The sequence below is a fragment of the Oryctolagus cuniculus genome, chromosome 8 (genome assembly GCF_964237555.1).
Source record: "Oryctolagus cuniculus chromosome 8, mOryCun1.1, whole genome shotgun sequence".
NCBI lineage: Eukaryota > Metazoa > Chordata > Mammalia > Lagomorpha > Leporidae > Oryctolagus > Oryctolagus cuniculus.
The window spans coordinates 101,011,561-101,034,899 of record NC_091439.1 but is presented as its reverse complement, the minus strand read 5'-3'; the positions used below and the strand labels follow the sequence as shown (position 1 = coordinate 101,034,899).

The following is a 23,339-nucleotide window of genomic DNA, read 5'->3' as shown; positions in this document are numbered from 1 at the left end:
TTGGGCCATCCTCCCCTGCTTTCCTAGTTGTATTAGCAGGGAGCTGGATCAAAAGTGGAACAGCTGGGAGTAGAACTTGAGCCCATATGTGATTCTGGAGCTACAGCAAATCCAAATGAAGTAATTTCTACTTCTTTCTCTGTGATGTTTATTATTATTATTATTATTGTGAGAGGCTGATAGAGAGGAAGAGAGAGAAAGAGAGAGAGAGAGAGAGAGAGAAATAGAGTGACAAACTCCTTCTGCTGATTCACACTTGAAATTCCCATAACAGCAGGGCCCAGGTTGAGTAAAAGTCAAGAGCTGACACTGAATTCTTGTATTGCATGCTGAGATCAGTAACCCAAAAACTTGAACTATCATCTAACATCTTCAAGGTTTACAATGACATGAAGCTTGTGTCAGGAGGCAGAATCAGAATCAAACCCAAGCACTCTGATTTGCTGTGGGGAACCGCAGGCTGGCCACCTGTGGGAACTTCCTCACTTTGCTGTTTGCATGGCCTGTTTTAACAACTTGTGCAAAACAAGTTAAGGAAGTGCTGGCTGCTGAGCAAAACAAGTCAAGGAAGTGCTAACCACAGGATGTCCTGAAGACACAAACAACCCCGATGGAGCAAGATGGACTTTCGTCCTGAGGCACTATGTGCCCTTTGACTTCATTGGACTGTGCCTGCATGGACTGCATGTGAACAGACTTGCCATTGGCTGGAAGCATCCTGCTAGGGGAACCTAGGGTATATAATGGGGATAGTATTGTGTAGGGAGATGAGGGCTTGGCTTCTTTTCTTTCGCTTTGCATCTGGATGAATAAAGTTCCATGAGAACTGAGTAAGCAGCAATCTGTCTTTACTACGCTGGACTCTCACGGGCGGGCGTCTGACAATTTGCAACATAAACACCTGCTCTCTTTTAATGCTTTCATATGAATATTTTCTTCTGTTTTATGAATTATATCTTATCACATTTTGTTTGCTATATATTGGTGTACAGCATGATGCTTTGTAAATTTAAAATAGTATTTGAATGCATTTGTTGAATTCTAATATGATTTATTGACTTTTTTCATTTCCACAATGGAATTTGATTTTAATAGTTTAAAGTTACATGATGAATCTCTCTATTGCTTTCTAATCTTTTGAATACATTACCGATTGTAAACACAAATCTTAATCATCAGTCTATTTTGTTTCTAGTGTTACTCTTATTCTCTTGAATTGTTATAAATACTTTGTCTTTTGGAAGTTCCATCATTTTTATTAAGTGACAAATGTTTTTCAAGAAAAATCCTATAAATAATTCGTGCTTCTGTTGTGGTTATCTTCTTCTAGAGGAACAGATTAATGCTGTCTCTGGAAGACAGTTAAATTATTGCTAGAATGTTCTAAAACAGTTGGACAGAGTTTAACAGAGATTGATTTTGCTGCTTGTGAAAGTTAATCTATTTCTGATTCATATTTATTGGTAAATACAGATTTTAAAGGATTAATCAACAAGAAGTTGAGCTGCTTAGCCAGGCTCCTCCTAAAGGATGACACTAGTTCCCAAATTTTATCACTGGCCGGTGAAACTTGGTGTAGCTCCCCTTAAAACACAAGATTCTCCTTAATGAAATTCTTCTCAGATTCCTACTATTTTAGTTGTACTTTTTGGACCAGCTATTGTCTTAAGAGGGAAACCAGTGTGCAAAATGGAGCTCATGTTAGTGGTTGCATTTCTCAATCTTTCATCTTATTCAACAGTATAACACTTTGGTAACCAGAAAAAAAAATGTGTTGTACACTAGTCAACAATAGCTAGAAGTAGAATTCTTCTTTATGGAGAAAAAGGAAAAACCATAACCTACTCTCACTGCTTCTGGAATCATCTTAAATAGAACATAGACAAATAGCTACATATATCCAAAATAAATATCACATGAATTTTCTTTTTTTACCTGAAGTTTCAAGGCATATGTGTGTTTGATATTCCAGATCAAATATATGATGTATGGAACAACACAACAGCAATGACAATAAAAAATGCATTTTAACACTCATGCAGCATTTCAGTTTGTACAGTTTTGTCATTGTGTCCCTTTAAATGATTTTTACTGTAGACCTACACTTCTTTCTGCTATGACTATAAATGTCACCACGTTTTGTTTTTCCTACAATATCCCTTATTAGAGAGTTAACAGAGCTTACATTTGTGTTCTCAAAGTGCTTAGCACACACCTCCAGCTCCATATCTATCATGTTGGATCATAGCTGTCTCTTTCCAGTCTGCTTTCTTTCTACCAGATTCAGAATTCCTCCAGAGTAAGCACTGTTTCTTATCTATCAGAACAGCACTGGCATCTATCATAGTGCAAAATCAGGCAATCAGTATAATCACTGACTCTATTTTTTTTAACTTTTATTTAATGAATATAAATTTCCAAAGTACGACTCATGGGTTACAATGGCTTCCCCCCCATACCGTCCCTCCCACCCACAACCCTCCCCTTTCCCACTCCCTCTCCCCTTCCATTCACATCAAGATTCATTTTCGATTATCTTAATATACAGATCAGCTTAGTATACATTAAGTAAGGATTTCAGCAGATTGCTCCCACACAGAAACATAAAGTGAAAAATAATAGATGATTTTTTTAAATGATGATGAAATCAGATCAGACCTATTGTCATGTTTAATCCCAGTGAGAGTCAAGTTGGGAGTTGATAATTTTTTTTTTTTTTTTTTTTTACAGAGGATCAGTTTAGTATACATTAAGTAAAGATTTCAACAGTTTGCACCCCCATAGAAACACAAAGTGAAATATATTGTTTGAGTACTCGTTATAGCATTAAATCTCAACGCACAGCACATTAAGGACAGAGATCCTACATGAGGAGTAAGTGCACAGTGACTCCTGTTGTTGACTTTACCAATTGACACTCCTGTCTATGGCATCAGTAATCTCCCTATGCTCCGGTCATCAGTTTCCAAGGCTATGGAAGCCCCTTGAGTTCTCCGACTCTTATCTTGTTTAGACAAGGTCATAGTCAAAGTGGAGGTTCTCTCCTCCCTTCAGAGAAAGGTACCTCCTTCTTTGAAGACCTGTTCTTTCCACTGGGATCTCACTCACAGAGATCTTTTTGCCAGAGTGTCTTGGCTTTCCATGCCTGAAATACTCTCATGGGCTTTTCAGCCAGATCCGAATGCCTTTAGGGCTGATTCTGAGGCCAGAGTGCTATTTAGGACATCTGCCATTCTATGAGTCTGCTGAGTATCTCACTTCCCATGTTGGATCACTCTCCCCCTTATTTATTCTATCGGTTAGTGTTAGCAGGTACTAGACTTGTTTATGTGCTCCCTTTGACTCTTAGTCCTTTCATTATGATCAAGTGTGAACTGAAATTGATCACTTGGAATAGTGAGATGGCATTGGTACATGCCACCTTGATGGGATTGAATTGGAATCCCCTGGTATGTTTCTAACTCTACCAATTGGGGCAAGTCAGCTTGAGCATGTCCCAAATTATACATCTCTTCCCTCTCTTATTCCCACTCTTATGTTTAACAGGGATCACATTTCAGTTAAATTTCAACACTTAAGAATAACTGTGTATTAATTACAGAATTAAACCAGTCATATTAAGTAGAACAGATATAAAAAAAAAAAAAAAACTACTAAGAGGGATAATGTATTAAGTTGTTGATTAACAGTCAGGGCTATGCTGATCAAGTCACCGTTTCCCATAGTGTCCATTTCACTTCAGGAGATTTCCTTTTAGGTGTTCAGTCAGTTGTCACCGATCAGGGAGAACATATGGTATTTGTCCCTTTGGGATTGGCTTATTTCACTCAGCATGATGTGTTCCAGATTCCACCATTTTGTTGCAAATGACTGGATTTCGTTGTTTCTTACTGCGGTATAGTATTCTAAAGAGTACATATCCCATAATTTCTTTATCCAGTCTACCGTTGATGGGCATTTAGGTTGGTTCCAGGTCTTAGCTATTGTGAATTGAGCTGCAATAAACATTAGGCTGCAGACCGCTTTTTTGTTTGCCAATTTAAATTCCTTTGGGTAAATTCCAAGGAGTGGGATGGCTGGGTCGAACGGTAGGGTTATCTTCAGGTTTCTGAGGAATCTCCAGACTGACTTCCATAGTGGCTTGACCAGATTGCATTCCCACCAACAGTGGGTTAGTGTCCCTTTTTCCCCACATCCTCGCCAGCATCTGTTGTTGGTAGATTTCTGAATGTGAGCCATTCTAACCGGGGTGAGGTGAAACCTCATTGTGGTTTTGATTTGCATTTCCCTGATTGCTAATGACCTTGAACATTTTTTCATGTGCCTGTTGGCCATTTGGATTTCCTCTTTTGAAAAATGTTTATTGAGGTCCTTGGCCCATCTCTTAATTGGGTTGTTGGTTTCGTTTTTGTGGAGTTTCTTGGTCTCTTTGTAGATTCTGGTTATTAACCCTTTATCTGTTGCATAGTTTGCAAATATTTTTTCCCATTCTGTCGGGTGTCTCTTCACTCTCCTGACTGTTTCTTTTGCAGTACAGAAACTTCTCAATTTGAGGCAATCCCAATAGTTGATTTTGGCTTTGACTGCCTGTGCCTCCCGGGTCTTTTCCAGAAATTCTTTGCCTGTGCCAATATCTTGAAGGGTTTCTCCAATGTTCTCTAATAACTTGATGGTGTCAGGTCGTAGATTTCGGTCTTTAATCCATGTTGAGTGGATTTTTGTGCAAGGTGTAAGGTAGGGGTCTTGCTTCATGATTCTGCACGTGGAAATCCAATTTTCCCAGCACCATTTATTGAATAGACTGTCCTTGCTCCGGGAATTAGTTTTAGATCCTTGATCAAATATAAGTTGGCTGTAGATGTTTGGGTTGATTTCTGGTATTTCAATTCTGTTCCATTGGTCTATCCATCTGTTTCTGTACCAGTACCATGCTGTTTTGATTACAACTGCCCTGTAGTATGTCCTGAAATCTGGTATTGTGATGCCTCTGGCTTCGTTTTCGTTGTACAAGATTGCTTTAGCTATTCGAGGTCTCTTGTGCCTCCATATGAATTTCAGCACCATTTTTTCCATGATCACTGACTCTTAACACAGGATTCACAGTGAGCATTCAAAAAATCTGGAGAACAGTGAATACATGATTTTGGTAAAAAAAAAATATATATATATATATAATTTTATATTTATTTGAAATCCAAAAGAAATTTAGCATTGTGTTTGACAGTATATTCAGTCAGCAAGCCACATTAGTGATAGCTATATCTAGTATTTGTGACTGTAATTATTAAAAATCTGAGAAAATTCCTTTGAAATTACAGTTTTTGTAGATATCTTGGAATTATATTTAAGGTTTTGGCTTTTTGTGATACTCATTAATTGACTCACTACAGTCTTTATTTACTACGTTAATAGAGAAGGTATATAGGTACAGATGATTGTACTTCAATAACTTTTTATAATCCTGACTAATACATTTCCCTTGCTTGAAAAAATGATTCTGAGAAGTTAATAACTTGAATTATCAAAAATGACAAAAAGACCTATGGCAGAAAATATTTAAGTGTGCCTGATAAACATCTCTCTCCCTCTCTCTTTCTCTCTCTCTCTCTCTCTCACTTTCTCTCTTTCAGACCTATTTCTTCATTTGAAAAGCAGTGTGAAAGAGAAAGATGGAAGGAATGGGGGTGGTGAAAAGGGAGAGATCTATCCACTGGTTCATTCCACAGATGGCACAATGGCTGGGGCTGGGCCAGGCTGAAGTCGGGAGTCTGAACTCCATCTGATCTCCCACATAGGTGACAGGCCCCAAGTACCTGGACCATCGCTCACTGCTTTCCCTGGAGCATTCATTAGTAGGAAGCTTTATTAGAAGTAGAGCAGCTGTGATTGATCTGAACCTGCACTTCCATATGGGATGCTGGCTTATCAAGCAATGGCTTTACTCACTGGGCCACAACACTCACTCAGGTAAACATCTCTTTGAAGGAGAAGAATGTAGTAAGTATATTATTAATGCTAGAAAATATTTTACAGTTAAATTTTATTTTTATGAGTTTTGAATTTACATCTTAGCAGACTGCTTAATTTGGACAAATAAAAGTTGACTCTAACATCTCAGTTTTTCTTGTTTTAAAGGCAGAAAACTTGGGCACTAGCATTTATTTTCTTAAGAATGGTATGATTGAATATTTAAAATGGCAACTTTAAGCAAAGTTCCAGAAAGTTTCATTTGCATGTTTATTCATTTTTTTCTAATTTTGAAGAAATATTAACCCGATGGTGAAAATCTCTCTCTCAAAGTATACCATTTATAAAACTAGAAAAGGAAGAAACTAAAAGCAACATATCAGAAATACTGTCCCTATCTTTCTCTTTTTATGATATTATTGATAGTGTTACTTCAGATCTTTTACCATATTTAAAGAAATATTTAACCACAATAACAATTATCAACAAGCAAAAAAATATTCAGTGCATTCAAATTAAACCACAAAGAAAATGATCCAGAAAATAACTCACTTCTGAATGCAATATTCACTGAATATGCATACACAAACAAGAAGAGGAAGATGGAAAAAAGAACCGAGATAATAAAAAACAGAAAGAACGAAAACAAGAAAGAAGGAAAGGGAGAAAGAAGGGAAAAAAAAACCTACTGTAACTAATTGTTAATTATGTGTGATATATTGAAGTTCACTATCTGAATCCACCTTGGATGCCTTTCACTGTAAGAATAGAGAGCAGAGCCCTTTCCTAAATTCAGTTGTCTTTTATTAGTGGGTTAATAAGAAGCTTATTAACATTTTCTGTTCCTTGGAGGCATTCTTAAAAACTAAGACATAATAGTCAGAATGCATGCCCTAGGATGATGATGAAAAACTCTACTAAGTCAAAAAAGACAGGACTCAGATTTATAGGTAGCAAATATTTCCCGAAGATATTAGAATTCAAATGTACATTGTGCTTATAGGTAAGGCTGAAGGCTGAATTGTTACATGCGAAGTCCCTTTTTCCATTATAATATCTTATCTACAAATTGGATATGGTCATGTGTCACATAAATTTTGGAATAAGAAGCTAGAATGCCAGTTTTATCAAAGTTCCATCTGATCATAATGCAGAATAGCCTTAAGCAGAGGTCTTTGAGGGCCCTGCTTCAACTAATAGAGATATGGATAAATTATAAGCTTGCTGGCTGCTGAGCCCATAAGTTATGCTGCAGCCACTTCTGTAACTGAAGCAATGGAATGGAAATGAGATTTCATAAGCTGAACATTTTTTAAATATATCAAGGTCATTATACTATATATGAAACTCATGAAAAATTAATAATCAACTTGTAATCAAATCATTTATTCAATTAAACAATTGATTATATTTGAGGCAGTTGATATTAAGTTAAATATTATCAATGGGCATAAAATCATAAAGACAGTAATAAAATGGTTAGAGACTTTGATGTTGCTAATTTGAATTCACACTCCCATTCAAATCATTGGAGCAAAGTCTCCCTGAACAAAATTTTTACTTATTTATTTGAAAGGTAAAGTTAGAGAGAGACAGAGGCACAGAGAGAGAGAGAGAGAGAGAGAGAGAGAGAGAGAAAATATAGCTGGGCGGCAGGCCAGGCGGTGGCTCAGTAGAGAGGCAGAGGGCTGAGGGTGCAATCTGCTTGAGGCCAGGGGTTTCTAAGGGGATGGGTCTTGCCTTCTGCCTCTTCTCCTCCTGGAACAAAGGACTTTTGGATGTAAATATGAAAAATTCCTTTCTGAGTTTCCCCCCTGAAGTTATCAAACAGGAGGAAGCCTGGCTGGCAATGTCCCAGGTTAGAGGAAGGATGGTTATCAGGTAGAAGGGGCAAGAGAGATAGAGAGAGTCTTCCATTCCCTGGTACACTCCCCAAATGGTCACAATGGCAGGAATTAACCAATGTGAAGCAAGGAGCCAGGAGCTTCCTCCGGGTCTCCCACGTGGGTGTAGGGGCCCAAAGACTGGGGCCATCTTCTGCTGCTTTCCCAGTCCTATAGCAGAGAGCTGAATCAGAAGTGGAGCAGCCAGGACTCAGACAGGAACCTACACGGGATGCTGGTACTACAGGCTGTGGCTTTACCTTCCAGGTGATAGCACCAGACCCCATAATGTCTCTTTATTCTTTTCCAAGATCTATTTTAAAGACTTCACAGTTAGTAGAATAGTAAACACTTTCTTCTATACTCAAAGATTAAATAGAGTCAAGCCTAAAATTGAAAAAAGATCATTAATGTTTGAAGAGACTTGTGACTCCCTTATTCTAGTAAATGAATGTGTTTGGACCTGGCATTGTTCAGTAGCAGGTAAAGATGCAGCTGGCAATGCAAGCATCTTTTATGGGTGCTGGCTCGAGTCCCAACTGCTGTACTTCTGATCTAGCTCCCTGATACTGTCTTGAGAAAAGCAGCAGAAGATAGCCCAAGTGTTTGGAGACCAATCACCCACATGGGAGACCCAGATGTATTTCCTGGCTCCTGCCTTCAGCCTGGTCCTGCCCTGGCCATTGCAGACCTTCTAGGAGTGAACCAGCCAATGGAAGACCTCTCTGTGTTTTCCTCTCAATATATTACTCTCTCAAATAAATGAACTTTTAAAAAAATTTTAAAAGGTAAGGAATGTGTTTTATTGAGTCAAGTCATACGAAGAAACATAATTTTTATCCAATTCTTCAGTAATTGTCATAAATACAAAAAAACAAATAAAAGTATTTACTTTTTATATGATTCTAGAAAATATTAATCTGAAACCATAAACTGATATGTATCTAGTCTTTGTCTCATTTCCATACATTTGCCAAATTATATAGGAAATGACTATTTCAAAGAGGGATCACTAAAATTAAAACATTGATATTACAGCTACTGATAATAAGCTTTCTACTGAGTAGACAGCAGGTCTCTACAATATCAGTAAATCCTAGCCCAACAGGATCTAATTTTGCTTCCAGGAGTTATCAAAATCTCTTTGTCATAGGGTTGCTCCCTTCTGTTGCTGGAGCTATCGCCCTGGTAGGATGGTCAGTGTCTCATTACTCACTACAGGAATACAGAAAGACTTCCTTTAGAAAGTTCACACTGTCAGAAAATGCATTTTCATTATGAACCATATACCCTGTACTAAAATAACATCCTCAAAAAATTGTCCACTACTTTTAAATTAATAATATTTTAAATTGACATCTCATAATTACATATATTTATGTGGTACAATGTGATGTTTTGACATCTCATACTTCAAAGAATGAGCACATAAATCATAAACAGTATTTTTATTACGTTGTATGTGATAAATAATATGTATAACTCCGGCCGGCGCCACGGCTCAATAGGCTAATCCTCCGCCTAGCGGCACCGGCACACCGGGTTCTAGTCCCAGTCGGGGTGCCAGATACTGTCCCGGTTGCCCCTCTTCCAGGCCACCTCTCTGCTGTGGCCAGGGAGTGCAGTGGAAGATGGCCCAAGTGCTTGGGTCCTGCACCCCATGGGAGACCAAGATAAGCACCTGGCTCCTGCCATCGGATCAGTGCGGTGTGCCGGCAGCAGTGCTCCGGCTGCGGCTGCCATTGGAGGGTGAACCAACGGCAAAGGAAGATCTTTCTCTCTGTCTCTCTCTCTCTCACTGTCCACTCTGCCTGTAAAAAAAAAAAAAAAAGGAAAACTCCATACGATTTATTTCATTTGTTAATTTTATATTATCCATTTTAGGCTTTTTCTATTTTTTAATATTTATTGTGTTCATTTGTAAGGCACAGTGACACAGAAATTGAAATTTAAAACAGCAGAAAAAGAGATATTCCATCTGATGGTTCACTCTCCATATGACCATAACTGCCAGGGATGGGACAGGCCAAAGCCAAGAGCCTGGAACCCCATGCAAGTCTCCCACATAGTTGGCAGGGTCAAAGTACTTGAGCTATCTTCTGCTACTATCCCAGGCATATTAGCAATGAGTTGGATTGGAAGTAAAGCAACCTGGACTCCAATGAGCAACCATATGGTTTGTTAGCATTGTAGGTTCCTGCTTAACACACTGTGCAGAGTGCTCACGTCAGGACTCATGTGTGTGTGTGTAGGGGGGTGGCTAAAAATATATTTATTTTATTCATTCTTTTTACTTATACAAAGGGAACAAATTTTATATTTATAATTTTAAAAACATAATGATATTTCCACCATATATTCCCTAACTTTCTCAGCCCCACGCTCTCTCTTCATTTCTTTCTTATTTTTCTTTCCTTATAAATGACATGCTTTCAATTTGCTTTTATAGTCACAAGATTAACCTTCCTCTAAAAAATTCAACAAGTACAGTAGGTAGAAAAATGACTGTTCTTCAGGAGTATAGACAAGGGCTATAAACAGTAAATGAATCTGAAAATATCAATTTCTCTCATATGAATTATATTTTTTGTACTCTGTGTATTAGTTACCATAAATCAGGGAAAACATGATATTTGTTTTTTGAGGACTATCTTATTTCAGTAAGCATGATGGTCTCCAATTGCATTCATTTTGTTGCAAAAGACAGGATGCCATTCTTTTCATAGCTGAATAATATTCCATCTCATTTACATAGTAAAATTTCTTTACCCAGTCATCAATTATTGAACATCTGAGTTGATTTCATATCTTAGCTATTGTGAGTTGAACTTCATAATCGTGAGGTAGAGGTAACTGATATTTTGAACAAAGGAGAAGTTAACGCTTTTCATAATCAACTTATCATGTCCAGCAAACTATTAAAAATATGAGTCCTATTGGACTCATAACTGTCCCTTTGTTAAAAAAATCTGAGAATTTAACTATGGAGGCTTTATAAGACAGAAATGTAACAAAATAAAAGCAATTTTGATTCTCATAGTTAATATTACCCACACAACCTATCTGTAACCAATCCCTTTCAAATATGTCCAATCCCGTTGTTTTCCTCCCACAAGAAGCAATGCTCGGGGCTGACTGGGAAATCTGGAGGACTTTCCAACCAATAAAAGGAAAAGAGTTTGAATAAAGGCACCTTGAGCATTTCTGATTTATTCCTGGGAGAATTGTGAATGAAGGCTTAGTGAAATCATAGACTGCAGAAAAAGGTGAATAGATGTTTATACTAATGACAGGAGGACCTAGTTATTACATAGCGAGTTTGAGCTGCAATACCAGGTCTACATTGTTCTGTCCCTGGACTCATTATCGCATAATCAAAATAAAGTATTATCTGCTATTGGTATCCCTGGTGGATTACATACCTGACATTTGCTTTAAAGGTTCACTTTCATTTTTGCATGTAATAGATTTTCGTGTCAATTTTAATGAAAATCTAGTGAATTGCAAAATCACACAAATTATAATCATTAAATGTGAAAAATTGTGTTTACTACAACCATGTGATACCTCTAGTATAGCTTACATAAAATGACATAGCCATAATACTTTAAATTCTTTAACATAACACTTCCTGTCATTTTAACTGTCAGCAGTAGCAATTATCACATGGTAGCTTTTATATACAAAAATCATCAAATCACATAAATTACCATTTATTCATTTTAATATACTCAGATCCTCATTATACCAATATACTTTATTATTTTGTAACCAATAGACATGAAAAATATAAGAAGTTTAAATATATGGTACATTATTATTATAAATATTATAAAGCAATCAGTTCTATATTAATTGTTTAATCAAATAATATCTAAAATATTCAATGTGATGAATGATACTTCATAGAATTTTCAGGTAATTAAAAAATTGGCCAGCAGTTACAGAAGAATCTTATTCTTTATTTTGCTCCTGGACATTTTCATGAAACTGCCAGCACGTTGGGCTAAATCATTGGCAGCATTCGTGTTCATTCATCTTCGTCCTGCCACTCATCCTGTGGCAGCAAGGAGCACACTGTGTAATTGAATTTGGTTGAAATCTAATATAAGAGCAAACTGCAATATGGTAACTCTCATCGGTTTGATTCACAAATTTGAGCACACGTTTTTGATAGCTGCTGTCTGGTGTCCTATAATGGCCCACAAATGAGAGCTCTGGGGAAAAGGCTCACAAGCTGCTTTGGGACACACCAAGAGTTCATGGACTCTCAGCTGAGAAATTACCCGCAGTCAGAGAAAAGGCATAATGAGCACACTACAGTATTCACAGAAAGGGAATGAAGCCTAATGTCTAAAAATTTTTCTAGGTTATATAAACAAAATAGTGTCTTAATGTTTTCTTTCTCTGTAATGTATTGTCACTAGTCTGTAATATTTTCTATTTCTATAATATATTGTCATATTTTAAGGAAATGTATATAATTCAGTAAAATTGTGTTATAAATTTGAAGGATGTAAAATTATATATACATCCATGATCATCTATCTAAAATCTTTAGCTGTATCTCGAGCTACATATACGTAACTCAACAATAGGCAAGAAGTCATGAAAGGTAGTTAAGACTTAGGGCTATATTTTCCCCATAAAATGATGTTCGTCATCCCTTACATGGAACGCTGAAAGAGTCCAGTTCTTGTTTTTGATGCCACTGCAGGGACACTTTGTGTTATCAAAGGGGCCTGGTGCATCGCAAGACCAGTTCATCAAAGGCTTTTTATTTGTGTATTATAACTTGTTTCCTTTTATTTATTTGATAGGTGTAGAAACAGAGAGGTAGATAGACACAGATATCTCACTCTCTGGCTCTCTCTAGAGAGTAAAAGAAAAAGAGTTTACATTTGCCAGTTCACTCTTGACATGTCTGCAAAAGGTGGCAGTTGGACTGGGGCCAACGGTTGGGTACTCAAGCTCTCAGCCCAGGATTTCTGCATGGGTGACGAAATCCAATTCTGGGAGCCCTCACTGCTGCCTACCAGTAGCCTCATTGGTAGGAAGCTGTAGTCAGGAGCCAGAGAAGGGTATGTAACTGAAATATTCCTGGAAGATATATGGATATATGAGGGCTATTTTGTTAAGATTTATTTATTTATTTATTTATTTATTTATTTATTCTTAGAGAAGCTTTTCTTTTTTTAATTTTTATTTATCTATTTGAGTAATAGAGTTACAGAGAGAGAGGGAGAGAGAGAGAGAAAGGTCTTCCATCTCCTGGTTCACTCCCCAAATGGCTGCAATGGCCAGAGCTCAGCCAATCTGAAGCAAGGAGCCAGGAGCTTCTTCTGGGTCTCCCATGTGGATACAGGGGCCCAAGCACTTAGGCTATCTTCAACTGCTTTCCCAGGCCATAATCAAAGAGCTGAATTGGAAGAGGAGCAACTGGAACATGAATTGGTGCCCATATGGGATGCTGGTGTCACAAGCAGAGGCTTAGCCTTCTAGGCCTCAACATCAACCCCTTATTTATTTATTTAAAAGTCAAAGTTACAGAGAGAGAGAGAGAGAAATTCACTCCCCAGATAGCCTTATTGGTCAGGTCTGAGCCAGGCTGAAGCCGGTGGAGCTTCATCTGGGGCTCCCTCATATGTGGCAGGCACCCAAGTTCTTGGGCCATCCTCTGTTGCTTTCCCAAGCATTGGGAAAGAGCTGAGTTAGAAGTGGACCTGGGCCATGAACTGGCACCCACATGGGATGTAACGACTGCAGGTGGAAACTTTACCTACTAAAACACAATGTGGGCCCAATGAGAGGGTATTAACTCAAATGCTAACCACTATGCCCATGCCCGTGCCCTAAAGAGGCTTTATTAATTGTGATCAGGACACTCTTCCACAGCGTCAGTTCATCTAAAACAGGAGGGTTTCAGTTACCTCCCAGGATGCAGATGCTGGATCCTCACCCTGTGAACTGAAGTTTGCGTTTTGTTGGTGTGCACCATGGTATTAGGAATGTTGGCATAGTTTATCACGGACAATATATGAATGCCAATGTGTCAGCGTTCTCACTTTGTCAGGTGATCGGTGTTGGCTGTGGGTTGGGGGAGCCTAATGAAAGCATTGTGCTTGCTGGCATCAGCTGCCTTGCCCCGTGGAAAACCAAGCTCAACAGGTACCAGCACCACTCTCATTCATGCATGTAGCCCAGATGTTCCCTACCTATCACAACGGAGTTGAGCTAAGTTGGGATAGCAGTGCAATTGGTTTGTCCTGGTGCTAATGTTACTTACAAACCTACTGACACAAATTTCTGCCCTTGTTTGTTGATGCAGGTCTTTTGGCTCTAGTTATTAAGTTCAGAAAAGAAGTCACATCCTATACAAACTCCCCAACTTTGATACTTCTATCCTTCAGACTGTTAGAATCAGATGTGTGCAGTGCTACCAGAGGGATCTTAGCCCCCTAATATTCTTTGGTGCCATCCCTCACTCCTGTGGGAACACAGAGAGGGGAGGTGCTCAGAGAAATTATCTCCTCCAGATGAGAGCCAGGGGTTCTGTCTAGGTTAATATAGCACTGAGAAGGATGAAGAGATGGAGGGAGGGGGAAAGTAGGAGGAAGAGGGGGAGTGAGAGGGAGAGGGAGAGAGGGAGAGGGAGGGGAAGGAGAGGGAGGGGGGATAGGGATGGAGGGGGGAGAGGAAAGAAATGCCTATGTGATTCAGTTTTGCTGCAAATACAGTGTTTGACCAAACTTTGCTGTAAATCCTTGTGAAACAAATTTATAGGAATACTATACTACAATAGTTTTATTGGTTTTGTTACTATTTTGTAATTTATATGGGTGAATTTGAACATCTAATTTGATTATCATGTATAGAATCTTTGCCTATTTTTCTGTTTGACTAATGTCTTTTTGCTTTTTATTTGTTGATTTATTCATTTAGGAGAGCCATTATGCTTTTGAATATAATGGAAATTAAAAATATGCTGTCAAAATAAATGAAATATTAAGTTGAATTAAATAAAAATAAAGGGGTGGCACTGTGGCATAGCAAGCAAAACTGCCACTTATGATACTGGCAACCCATGTGGGCACTGGCTGATCCACTTCCAATCCAGCTCATTGATACTTTGCATGAAAAAGCAGCAGAAGATGGAACATGTTCTTGGGCTCCTGCATCGATTTGGAAGATGGGGAAGAAGCTCCTGACTCTTTGACTTTGACCGGGCCCAACACTGGCCATTGTTGTAGCTATATGGGGAGTAAATCAAAGGACGGAAGATCTCTCTCTCTCTCTCTCTCTCTCTCTCTCTCTCTCTCTTTCTCCCTCCCTCCCTCCCTCCCTCCCTCCCTCTCTATAACTGTGCCTTTCAAATCAATAAAAATAAATCTTTAAAAGTAAATTTCTAAAAAATAGAAAAGAGGAAAAATAATCGTTGGGAACACTAAGAGCATGATTGCTCAGGCCCTGCCAGTTCATGGAGTTTCCTCTTTAAATTCTACATTACTAGTGTTTCTCAATGCTCTGCAGCCACGCCCCCTTTGTGTTGGAGTGTGGTGTTTGTTTTCATATTGCCGTGATCAGAGGGGGTTGGAGGTAGCACCCCTCTAGCTGATCATCCTGAGTTTCATTTATCAGCTCCATTGTGAGTCAGAAGTTCTGTCCTTCAAAGGATCTTTTGGTCTGCAAAATATGAGGAATGCCATTGTGTTCCCTGAGAATGTGTCCTGTATGTTGCTTGGGCATGTTTCTTGATTACAGTAAAGTCTCATGGAGTATCCAAATAAATGATATGCTTCTTTCCATCATGACTATAGCAGTACTTGTTTACACATAAGTGACATAGTTTGTCCTATTGTGGCAAAGAGCCTTAGTTATAGTCCTTGTACGCACACAGGGGATCCCTTAATATTCCATTCATTCCACTGCCATTCTTCTAAACCAATGGCTAGGATATTGGCAATAAATATGAGTAAGTGAAAACATAACAAGATGTGATGCTACAGGTGCTACAGGTGTCACCACTACATATTACATTCATTGGAATTCTCAGTGAAAAGGTAGCTATCCACTGGGTAGTTGACACCCACAAACAGTGGAATCTGTCTTGCTTCTGAGTCTTTTGCTGCAGCAGCCAACATATTCCCTATAGATTGCATGGTACCTTCTGATAAACCAATCATTCATTCATTGGCCTATTGGTCCCTGGGTATCTTGGCTGTAAACAATCTTAATGGTACCAATTCTGGTTGATCACCCGACGCACAGCGCATTCTCTCCCTATACCAAGTTATCACATTCCCTGGAATGAGCATGAACAAGGCCTAGACTTTTGCAGGCAGTTTGACCTTAACTCAGGAGATTGCATTTCCTGGACATTCTAAAGTTAGTCTTGAGAACTACAAGCAAGGAAACAGGGAGAATTGCATTGGTCAAAGCCATCTGAAGAACTGTCCCGTGTTTCTCCATTCCACTTCCAGTCCATAGTAAAGAGTATTTCAGCATGTATGTTCTGCATTTTACTCAATAAATTGAGTGCACATTCTGGATTATATTTAATTTTTAATTTTAATTTTGAATATCATCTTATCACTATAAATTTCCTTTAAATAGACAATTTATTAATGTATTAATATTAAAATTATGAAGAACACACTCTGAAAAAGATACTCAGACAAGAAATATTTCTTGTGGCTGAGATTGAATAAAAATAATTTTATATGAATACTTCTCCCTTGATTGCCACCATTTATTAATAAAAATAGAATCTATGATATGAATCGATTTTCTTTAACTGTAGCCACTGACACTTTCTGTTAGTTCTTTCTTTCTTAAAATTATGCAAATCATCAAATTTTTAAATTATACAAAATAAAATTAAAATTTATAACATGTTAATCACCAAATTTTATTGTATACCTACTAAGAGTAAAATTTCATTGTTTTGTGAAAAGACATAATTTTAAGTGTCTCTCAGTCTTAACATTCTATGATACCATATCTATATAAAATAAATTACCTCATTTATTTCATAGTGATTACTTCTAGAAATTACTTGCTTTATAACTTAGCAATATTTATCTGAACATATTGTGGTAGATTTTTTATTTTATTTCTTTAAGTGTACGGAATAATTAGCTATTTATCAATGTCAAATAACTTTAATTCTAGTCATTCAGTTTTTTGTGTAGTACAATGGAAGAATAGAGCTTCCAAGTACATATTTGTTTTCCTTTCCTTTCTATAAAGAGCTATTAAATACAAGGTGTGTCTACCATCCCTACCTACTATCGCCTCTTACCCCACATACTGTGTGGTTAAAGATTGGAAGTGGAAAGGTAGACACACAAAGTTCTTTATCCCAGATGCTGGCACTGGACAAGACCTTGAGATAACTACTTAGACTCAGTAGATTGTGCTATTATGTTTGTTTTAGTCTATTGTGTTTTAATTTCCACTTGGATATGATGCAGAAATCTCCACTTTTATAAAACAAACAAAAATATTCTTCAGAATCTCATTAGATGACTCATATATTTTCAACACATCAACTTCTATCGGATTTTAAAATAGATTAGCATGGCAATTAATATTCTGAAATAAAACTTGTTGTGTAAAAAAAATACAAGAAGCTCTTGTTCCCAGAAAACAAGTGTAATGATAACTTTACATTAATAATGAGTTTATTTGTTGTACACTATATTATTTAATTCATTTCAGACATGGTTCAGTACAAATTTACTGATGTTTGTAAATTTGATTGGCAATGCTAAGGGATGTTCGCCAACTCTTGCCTATTTGTAGATTATTTTGACTTATAAAGGACTACATGGTGATTTTTTTCTGAACTTAGTCCAGATCTATCTGCAGTGATTGGATATGCACCACATGAAATTTATACTAAAATTTAACAAAAATGTTACTAATGTAACATTCTTACTTACTCCATTTCAAACTCATTAAAATAAATTGATTGAAGTATATTGTATTACTTCTTAGTCTTTTGACTGAAATCACATATTCTTATCAGTTTGAAACACACTGTAGGGAACTGTCTTTGGAAGGGAACTAGAACAGTGTGTAGAAGCTGATGTGTGAGGTATGAGGCATAAAAGCAAAAGCATGTGTAAGCTGAGCTCTGTGTAAATGCCCAGTATAATGGACCATAAAGGTAATTTGAATAAATATGAAAATCTAAAATCAAACAAATTACCTGATCACAACGGCACTAAATTATGAAACAATAATTATAAAACACACGAGAAAATCTTGGACACATGGAAATGAAAATACACAATTCAAAATAGTAGTTAAATAAATAAATGTTCCATTTCTTGGACCAAGTTGTAAGTAATGAGATTTTATAGTATATTTAAGCCATATCATGTGTAAATAAACTTGTACATTTTATATTTTTATTAAATTTTTTATAATGAGGTAAATTGGATTACTTTGTTTTAAAATTTCTATACTTAACAAAATATAATCAAATCCAGGCATATTTTACATAGTAGGATAGCTCAATGATATAAAGTTCAAAGAAGAATTTATGAAGGAACAAATTCTAGTTTGTGGCATAGTTTGTCACAATGCTTCACGCTGTTCCTCAGAACAGTGATGACAATTGGGTTTTCATGGTGAGAGAAAATTTCTAGAAAGCCAACTGAGACTCCATAGGTAGGTGAACTGAGAATATCATTGAACATTTTAAATACAAATCCTATAGTATACCACAGTTCAGAAGATTCTGTATGGTGCTGTAGCATCTCAAAGATACAAGGAATAGTCATAAGTATTGCTGTTTTCTGAAGACTATTTCCATCTACAAAAATACTCTGTATTATTGATATCATGTACTTAATGTACAGAAAAAGGAGAGGAAGCAAAGGGGAAATAGTAGAGATGGGAAGATGAAGATCCAAGGTGTATTAGTCAAATTTCTCTAGGGAGAAAAGAGCCAATAGGGTGAGTGTGTGCATATGTGTGTGTGTGTGTATGTTCATGTATATACACATTATACATATGTGCTTGTGCCCATACATATCTCATTTTGTTTTAGAGAGAGAAGGTTTGTTTTTAAAACTTGGTCACAGGATTGCAGGGCTGGCAAATCTGTAATATCCAGAACAAGCTGTCAAGCTGCCCTCCTGGGTGCCTTGACCCTGCTGGCTGTCAGCTAGCCCAGATCTGTGGCTGGTGGTTTGCAGTGAAATAAACTGGTCTTCCTACTTCCCAGTTCTACGCCTTCAACATATTTCCTAGACTTTCAGCCTTTGTCAATCGGGTTCATCAGCAAATGTGAAGATGAATCCTGAAGCAGCACACTCTTTCAAAGCCTTGTGTTCAGTTCGGGCCAGGTTTGGGTGTACCCACATCCCAGCACCTTTGTCCCTCCTGAGCTTGGTGCCATGCTGTTTAGGGTGGAGAGTTGCCACTGCTTCCCTTTGGGAGCCTGAAGGCTCATCTGGCCTTAGTCTCATGTTCTAGCCACCAGGAATTACTGGTCATTCACCCCTAAAAATGAAACTGCCTCCATCTTCCTGCTGGTGGATGATTCTACAGCACACCTTCATCCTTGCCCCACTCCCAAAAGTGAACTTGTTAGGTTAGTGGTCACGCAGTATCGGGGATGACTGCCATGACTAAAGATAATTATCCTCTGTGTTTTATTGGTACCTCTTTCCCGCCCATTGATCTTCAACTTCCTGATGCTGAGTCATGTGCTGCTCCGTGGTGGCCCACTTAAGAATCCCACATGTATTGTGAAGTTTGTTTCACTCTCTTTCCTACCCATTAAAAATAAAATTCAGTGTTCCACTAGATTATGAATCTGCAGTTCTTTTGTCTCACAGCACTAAAATACACGTATAAATTATTAAAATGTGGAGAGATAAGCTGGAATGGCTAAAGACAGGTTCAACATGTGGAAGACTGAGCTTGAGATACTCATGTACTTGGGTAAACATACGAGAGAAACGATGATCAGCCTGACTGTGAAAGGAAGCTGAGTTCAAGTGTGGAGACCAAATAAAGACATAACATTTGAAAAGCACATTAGGAGAAATGGAAGGAGTTGTTATCTTGACACATAATAAACTGTTCCAAATACAAGAGATGTATCTTTTAAGAACTTATCACTTGTGTGGTGTCAATCAGGAAAAAAATCAAAATCTGACAGCCAAATATCCAAGTCTTGATTGTATTCTTCATAAGTATTCAAGTTTGGGGACTCAAAATTCATATAGATTGCCTAGAGTTTTTACTTTGTGAATCTACAATAGAAAATGAATTTTTATGTGTGCTATTTCAACATTTGGGGAATATGTGAAATAAATCATTACCATACATTTCTTTTTGAACTTTATCTGTTATTATAAAATTACCTCTCAAATTTTTATTTTACAAAATAGTTACTATTATAGCCCTTAAGTTCAAAAGCTTTTAGAATAATGCTTTATAAATATTTATGTATTTATTTAAAAGTCAGAGTTACAGAGAGAGAGAGGAGAGGCAGAGAGAGAGAAGTCTTCCACCTGCTGGTTCACTCCCCAGATGGCCTCAAAGACTAGAGCTGTGCCAATCCGAAGCCAAGAGCCAGGAGCTTCTTCCAGATCTCCCATGCAGGTACAGGGGCCCAAGGACTTGAGCCATCTTATACGGCTTTCCTAGGCCATAGCAGAGAGCTGCATTGGAAGTGGAGCAGCTGCGACTTGAACTGAAGCCCATATGGGATACTGCCACTGCAGGCGGCGGCTTTACCCATGATGCTACAGCGCTGGCCCCAGAATAATTCTTTACAGAATCAAGTAACATGATCGTTATGGCTGTGATATAATGTTACATCAAATAGTTGTCAAAATAGTTGTCAGTCATAGATTTTAAAATACATCCTATATATATATATATATATATATAATATATATATATTATTTTGGGTATTGTTCGAAACATTTAGCTAATTAAAGATAGAAGGAAACAAAAAGAATAAGTTTACCAACCCTTTGTTTTGTCTTATATCACTGATTGGGATGCCATTCTAAAATTAAATTTATTTCATTATGACAATGCATTTGTAAATTGCAAAAGTACAGGCAGTAAAGAACAAAGCACCTGTGATGTGGGAACTAAAATAAAAAAAATAAAGAAAAGAAATCAAGAAACAAAAACAAAAAAAGAAGATTTTTATTAAACTGTTCTATACCTTTGTCAAAGATGTTTCTTTTTTTTTGCTACTATAATTTTTACTTTAGAATTTGCTGCATATGTGTGAAATGGTCATTTTTCCTTTCAATTATTCCTTGTTGTCATTGCCTGCATTCCCACTAAAGGAGGTCTTTTTGTTTTACGTTATTAAACTTTTTATTTGATGAAGCATTAAGCCTTTTTATTATAATGTAATCTTACAATATTTTACCTCAAAAACAGAAAGGAACAAAGGAAGGAAAGGAGAAAGGAAGGAGAGAAGGAAGAAAAAAGAAAGCAAGCAGGGGGAGAGAGGTTGGGAGGGAGACGAGGAGGTTAGGAGGAAATGAGGGTAGATGTATATTCTTAGAACTCTATCTATGAAGTGTATTGACTCTATTGAAAACAAATTAATTTTTTTAAAAAAGAGTCACTTTGTCTCTGTCCCCATATCCTGGTTTGAGGCTATATTAATTTTTTTCATTAAACTCAATTTGAAAAGTAATGGAAAATGAAGCAAATAGGTGTAATTCTATTCAGAAGACTCAGAGCATCAAAAAGTGACATATTTAATTTTTTTTTAAATTTTTAAAGATTTGTTTATTTATTTAAAAGGCAGAGTTACAGAGAGGCAGAGGCAGAGAGAGAGAGAGATTGAAAAAGAGAGGGGGAGGGGGTCGTTCATCTGCTGGTTCACTACCCAGATGGCTGCAATGGCCAGAGATGCTCTGATCTGAAGCCAGGAGCCAGGAAATTCTTTCAGGTCTCCCACAAGTGTGCAAGGTCCAAGGAATTAGGCCACTTTGTACCACTTTCTCAGGCCATAGCATAGAGCTAGATCAGAAGTGGAGCAGCCAGGACTTGAACGGAAGCCCAAATGGGATGCCAGCACTGCAGGCAGCAAACTCACAGGCTATGCATAGCACCAGCCCTGAAACATTTTAGAAACAACATATTGAGAATAAATTTTGGAAAACAAGAATAAAATTAACTGGTTTATTTTTTAAAAAAAGATGGGCAAGGGATAGATTGTGGTGGGATTCTCAATGGCTTAAATCTAGTAATATGAAAGAAGCAATACATAAAATTAGAAGTATGCTTATAAAATCATGCTCTCTGAAAGCTGCTAAGCTTATTTGTGGAAACAAAGGAAGAAATGAAGAAATGTCCTCTTTAAATGATGTGACTTGCTGCAGCCCTGGTGGCAATTCTTTGAAAGTTTCCAAGCACACCATGTGGGATTTGAAGCTAAAATTTCAGTAAAAGCAGTGGTTTTCATGGGAGCCAACTTTTGTTTTTTTGTGTGTGTGTTGTATACCTACAGACATAATCAAACAGAAACTATTCTGTAAGAATCATTTAAGAAGAATAATTTAAAAAAACTTATTCAAGGCTTTGAAATGTGGAAGTTTGTCATAGAAACATAATTATAGTTTGGCATGCTTTGAACAAAGGTAATGTTAGCAATATAAGGAATGTAATTAGTTATTTTTAAAGGAGAACCCATTATTCTCTATTTCATGATGCATTAAAACCAAATACAGGTGCTCACATTGTGGCCTAATGGGTAAAGCCACCGCCTGCTGGTTCCAGCATCCCGTATGGGCACTGTTTCGAGTCCTGGCTGCTCCACTTCCGATCCAGCTCTCTACTATGGCCTGGGAAAGCAGTGGAAGATGGCCCAAGTCCTTGGGCCCCTGTACCCACATGGGAGACCTGGAAGAAGCTCCTGGCTCCTGGCTTCGGATCTGTGCAGCTCTAGTCTTTGAGGCCATCTGGGGAGTGAACCAGCGGATGGAAGACCTCTCTCTCTGCCTCTCCTTCTCTCTGTGTAAATCTGACTTTCAAGTAAATAAATAAATTAAAAAAAAAAAAAACACAAACAGTATTTCTTGATCAAACTACCAAGAAGCTAAGACTTCTGTCAGGGAGAATTTAAGTCATCATCTGTCGCTCCCCCATTTGCGGAGGAACAACACTAGACCCTGCGCTGTTCTTTTATCTGCTCGGCCCTTCCCGGGTTAGCTGCCGTTCCCTCATTCGTGGAGGAACGATGCTGTCCCGGGTTAGCTGCCGTCCCCTCCACCTCCGTGGAGGGGTGGCATCCCCCGCTGCTTTCCCCGCTTCTGTGGAGGAGCAGCACACCGCCGGCTGGCTCTCTTGGGGGCTGCTCAGATGTTCCTCAGGTGTTCCTTCAGATGTTCCTGGTGCATGTTGTCTCTCTTCCTTTATAGTCCTCTTCCACCAATCCCAACTCTGCTGCCCACACGCCGAGCACACTGCTCTCCTCCAATCAGGAGCAGGATC

At 37.8% G+C, this 23,339-nt stretch overlaps 1 long non-coding RNA gene across 1 annotated transcript; it reads left to right on the top strand.

The window, feature by feature from the left end:
• The first annotated feature begins 758 nt into the window (after positions 1–758).
• On the top strand, positions 759–22,909 carry LOC138843288 (uncharacterized). The gene is made up of 3 exons (XR_011377992.1): positions 759–830; positions 5,796–5,967; positions 22,577–22,909. It is a non-coding gene; the product is annotated as an uncharacterized lncRNA (long non-coding RNA).
• Positions 22,910–23,339: the final 430 nt, after the last annotated feature.